This window comes from Prionailurus viverrinus, chromosome A1 (genome assembly GCF_022837055.1).
Source record: "Prionailurus viverrinus isolate Anna chromosome A1, UM_Priviv_1.0, whole genome shotgun sequence".
Classification (NCBI taxonomy): domain Eukaryota; kingdom Metazoa; phylum Chordata; class Mammalia; order Carnivora; family Felidae; genus Prionailurus; species Prionailurus viverrinus.
The window spans coordinates 210,792,200-210,798,199 of record NC_062561.1 but is presented as its reverse complement, the minus strand read 5'-3'; positions in this window follow the sequence as shown (position 1 = coordinate 210,798,199).

The following is a 6,000-nucleotide window of genomic DNA, read 5'->3' as shown; positions in this document are numbered from 1 at the left end:
GACAGAGGATCTGAAGCAGGCTCCATGCTGACAGCAGTGAGCCCAATTAGTCTCAAACCCACAAACCGCAAGATCATGACTTGAGCTGAAGTCAGACACTTAACTGACTGAGTCAACTAGGTGCCCCTACTTCACTTTTTTTTTTTTAACCTTTACTTATTCACCCTAATTGAGAGAGAGAGAAAGAGAGCAAGGAAGGGGCAGAGAGAATCCCAAACAGGCTTGGTGCCATCAGTGCAGAGCCCAACAAGGGGCTCGATCCCATGAGATCATGACCGTGGGATCATGACCTGAGCTGAAATCAAGAGTGGGATGTTTAACCGACTGAGCCCACCCAGATACCCCATGACTTCACTTTTTCTTGAATCATATGTGTCCAAAGGTATGCCTTTCTTACAGTAATCTCACACCCAAATAAAAGCTGCATTTTCAATGAGATAAAAAAGTATTTTGCAAAAAATGCAAGGTTTTCATGCCTGCTGGTGTAGCTGTAGTGCTGGCTTCATGACTTTTCTTTTTTTACAGTGGTCCTTACACTGGACTAATTTATCTTGAAATGGTGCATAACCACAGTTGCAGACCTCACTGTATGACACAGAACAAGCAATTCAACTTTTTCTTGTAATATCATGAATTTCCTTCGAGAGCCCTTTCAGCATCACTGGAGGCATTTCCTATGGGTCTCCTGGTGTTATTCAAGGTTTATGGGATAGCACTAAATATGATGAAAAATGCACAAGAACCATAAGAGATCTTTCTTACTGCATTGTGCAATTTACTGGAGAGACAATTGCTTACATGATGATTAGTATCACTTGGCATTTTAAGCAGATACTTGCAACATTTGAGCTCACTGCAGTAGACACAGGTGAGCTACTAAATTATTACAGCAGTATAGTTTGTATTGCAGCTAATCTTATGCAGTTATGATTTAATACTGCACTTTTATGTTTGTTTACATCTTGACTACAAATGGTGTTTGTCATGCACAGTCTAAGTGTGTGTATAAGTTTTGATACATTTTAACTTTTTCTTTAAAGTTTACTTATTTTTTTTAGTAATCTCTACACCCAATATGTGCTTGAACTCAGGACCCTGAGATCAAGAGTCACATGCTCAGGGAGAGTGGGTGGCTCAGTTGGTTGAGTGTCTGACTCTTGATTTCTGCTCAGATCATGATCTTATGATTCGTGGGATCAAGCCCCGAGTCAGGCTCAGGGATGAGTGTGGAACCGAACTGAAATTCTCTCTCTTCCTCAGCCCCTCTCTCCCACTTGCACTCACTCTCTTAAAAAGTTTTTATTTTAAGTCATATGCTCTTCCGACTGAGCCAGACAGCACTGCAAAATTTAACTTCTTATAATAGATTTGTGTACATTTTATGTAAATGCTAAAAAAGTAGTATCTACATATATTAATGCATTCATAGCATACTTTTTTTCATTTTTTTGGTTATATCTAGGTTGTGGAGTTCATCTGTGCATTTTTTCAAACTGTCACAGATTTCCCCAAATCTTCCGATATATTTATTGAAAAAAATCTGTGTAAAAGTGAAGTCCTACAGTTCAAACCCATGTTGTTCAAGGATCAAATGTATGTCTGTCTTTAACAGATCTGTGGTTTGCAAATATTTTATCCCAATGTGTGGGTTACCTTTTCATTTTCTTAATGTGGTTTTTGAAGAGATGTCTTAAATTTTGATGAATTTCAATTTATCAACTTTTTCTGATTCAGGTTTTCTGCATCCTAAGAACATACCTAATCAAAGATCACAAAGATCGTTTTTTTTTTTTTTGTTTTGTTTTTTTACTAGTTTCTTCCAGAAGTTTCAGTCTTACCTGTTAACTTGACATCTGTGATGCATGTCAAGTTAATTTTTGTATATGTTACAAGGTAAGAATGGAGGGTTTTGTTTTGTTTCTGTGTGGATATTTGTTTTGGTGCCATTCATTAGACTGTTCTTTCCCCCACTGAACTACCTTGGCACTTTTGTTGACAATTGGTTGCCTGTACAAGCGTGTGCATGTATTTCTGTATGCTTATTTTGTTCTATTGATTCATATGTATAATCCTTACACCAATGCCACATCATTACCTTGCTGTAACTTAATAATAGAATCTTGAAATCATTGGAATATGTCCTCCAATTTTATTCTTTTTCAAAACTGTTTTGGCTATCCTAGAATCTCTCAATCCCATATAAATTTTAGGATCAGTTTGTCAATTTCTACAAAGCTTTCTGGAAATCTGGTTGGGATTGCTTTGGATCTATCAATTGATGTGTTATTAGTTCAGTCTCCCAACCCATGAACATTTTATCTTTCTCATTAGGGGTTTACTTTCTTCCAGCACTGTTTTATAGTTTCCATTGCACAGGTCTTACACATATCTTGTCAAAATGTCCTATTTTGTGTGTGTGTGTGTATATATATATATATATATATATATATAATTTTTTTTTTTTTTCCTGATAATCTCTACACCCAACCTAGGGCTCAAACTCATGACCGTGAAATCGAGTCGCATGCTCTTTTGACTGAGCCAGTCAGGTGACACTCTTATTTTATTTTAAGGCAGAGAGAGGGGGTATTTTTTCTTTCTTTTGTTTTTTTAAATGCTATTTTAAAGGAGTGTTTAAAAATTTTTAATTGTTGCTAGTATATAGAAATGCAATTGGTATGTTGACCTTGTGTCCTGTGATCTAACTTATTAGTTCTACCATTTTTTCCTAGTTAGTAGTTCTAGTATTTTCTGTATATTCTATAGGATTTTCTATATAATTGCCTGTCCATGTATTTATTTCTGCTTTTCTAATTTATACGTTTTTAATTTCTTTTGTTTGCCAAGTTGCAATAATCAGAACCTCCAACCACAATGTGGAAAAGAAACATCCATATTTTGTTCCCAACTTCAAGGAGAAAGTTTTTGGTCTTCTACCATTCGGTGTGATTTTAGCTGTACATTTTCCATAGATGTCTTTTTATCAGACTGAGTAGGTTCCCTTCTATTTTTTATTTGCTGAGAATTTGATTATGATATGCTTTGGTGTGATTTTGTGTCTGTCCTGCTCTGGATTCATTGTGTTTCTTGGCTCTATGGGCTTATCGTCTTCATTATATATAGCATTAGGAAGTAAGTGGTAAGCAAGGTAGGTGGACAGATATAGTGGACTTATGTGGAATGCTGTGTGCCTAGCATTCAATTCTTTAAGAAAACACTTCTTTCCTGTTCTGTATACTTTGGGTGATGATCCTGTACCACCACACCCCAAGACTGAATCCATGACTCAAGCTGAGTTAACCAGAACCTTTCCTAGGACTTCTCCATTGACTATATGTCTGGGTTAGAGTGAGGGAGATAAAGTCACTTGACACTCCCTGCATTCTCCCAGGAGGTATAGAGTAAACTGTCTGCAGACACAAAGAATAAACATGAAGAGAAGAGCAGAACTGACCTAGAGAAAGCCCTGAAGATATCAAGGCTCTGGAACTAGCCATGCAGAAGTAGGTTTATACTTGGACTTCTTAGTTTTGAAGGCTAATAAATTCTTTGGCTTAAACTAAAATTCTTATTTTTGTTTTTGCCAACTGCAATAAAGTCCTAATGCCACACCAGAAATTTGGAATTTCTTCCAAGGGAAAACGTGGGAGTATAATACATGTAGGTGTACATTTTGTTTTTTCAACATTTTTTTTTTAACGTTTTATTTATTTTTGAGACAGAGACAGAGCATGAACGGGGGAGGGGCAGAGAGAGAGGGAGACACAGAATCGGAAGGAAGCTCCAGGCTCTGAGCCATCAGCCCAGAGCCCGACGCGGGGCTCAAACTCACAGACCGCGAGATCGTGACCTGAGCTGAAGTCGGCCGCTTAACCGACTGAGCCACCCAGGCGCCCTTTTTCTTTCTTTTTTTGAGAGAGCTTGCGTGCGCACGTGCCTGAGCTGGGGGAGCAGCAGAGAGGAAGAGAAAATCCTAAGCAGGCTTCACGCCCAGTGCAGAGCCTGATATGGGGGCTCAACCACAGGGCTGTGAGATCATGACCTAAGCCGAAATTAAAAGTAGGACGCTTAACTGATTAGGCCACCCAGGTACCCTGCACTAACGTTAGTGTGGAAAAGGAACAAAGAAGGGGTGTCAAATTAGAGGCAGGAAGACCAGTTAGACATTACTGTAGGCATCCAAGTGAAGTAGAATAATCTCATTAAACCCTAAAAACCTAAAATAGTGAGATAATTGAACAGATAAATGGGTATTAAGAAAACAAACTTGCTAAGAAATTGGCGACTGGATTTGGAAGGAGAGGGAAGAATTTAAGGATACTACTCATATTTGAGTGGAAATTTCAGATGATAAAGACTGAAGTAGAAAATACAGGAGAGGGGCATCTGGCTGGCTCAGTTGGTAAAGCATGAGACTCTTTATCTCAGGGTCATGAGTTCAAGCCCCATGTTGGGTGTAAAGCTTACCTTAAAGAAAAAGAAAAAAAAAAAAAAAAAAGAAAATAGAGGAGGAGGACCAGGAGTGGGCAGATTGCAGGGAGAGGAGTGAACAGAGATCCAGTCACATTTTGACTGAGGAGCTCTGGAGGTCAACCAAATACAAATGTTCATCACACAAGCGAAAACTCAGGTGTGGGCTGGAGATATGATAATCCTAGCTCCTGCATGGTAAACTGATTAATCTTAAAAAGGGTTAGCATCCTGCTGATAGGAGCTTCCTAAATGCAAAAAGCGTAACTGAGGGCTTTAAAACAAATGTTTCATTTCAAGCACGTCATAATGCAGTTTAGAAATGACGTTTAGAGGCGCCTGGATGGCTCAGTCGTTAAGCGTCTGACGCTTGATTTCAGCTCAGGTCACAATCCCAGGATTGTGGGATCAAGCCCAGAGTTGGGTTCCACACTGGATATGGAGCCTGCTTGAGATTTATTCTCTTTCTCTCTCCCTCTGCGCTTCCCCCACTTACACATGGGTGAGCTCCCTTAAAAAAAAGTTTATTTGCAATAAAAAAGAAGTAAAAATAATAGTATTGTTAAACTAATATTTGAAGTATAGAACAAAACTAAATAAAAATAGATTACATTAGTTCTTACCAACTTTTAGATTTAAGTAAGTCTTCTACTTTAATCTTCTTATGAGAAAAATGTGCTTATTAGGAAAATAAAAGTTTGCAGAGTTTAAATGATTTACTAGAAGGCTCAAAAATATTCTGGAAAAAATGTTTTATTATTGGAAAAAATGTTTTATTATTAAGAGAATTTAAATGAAAAAACTGATAGAAAAATGAAAGAAAATTATGTGCCCTTTCAAGACCTTTACATTTAATATTCCAGTTTTTCATTTTCTTGATACAACTGTATCACTTTCATAATTTTTCCTCTCATGAAAAAGAGGAAAAGAGGGCGGGAAGTATCCTGAGGAAGAGAATGAGCAACCTGTGATCCTGAGATGAAATGAACTATTAAACATAAATGTGGAGGAAATGCATGTGATGGGTAGAGAAGTGTGTTCAATGAACAAGTCACTAGAAAGTCACATATGTATAACTAAAGAAATGTTGGACATACATCACATGCATTTCAGGGTCAATATCCCATATCTTGCAGTTACTCAAAATAGATTTTTCTCTTCTTTCCTGACCATTTTGCCACATGAAAATGATCTACCTAAAACAAATATGTCACAATCAAGATCTTCAGTAACTCCTCACTGCCTACAATGAATGCACTGTTTCATAAACAATGTTATTATTCATTGTCTATATGTTTAATAGTCATTATAAAGAAATGTGTTAAATACATACCAAGTACAAAATACACTAATACAGTAGATAAATGTGCTAGAACAATGCTATTCCAAGTTTGATCCAATGACCACCAGTATCAGCATCACATTACAGGTGGAACATTTATTTGAGGACACCAGGTGGTTCTTATGAATTAAAAGTTTTAGAAACACTGTTCTAGACAGTTAAAAAGGAGAGGACCTAATGTCTCTTAG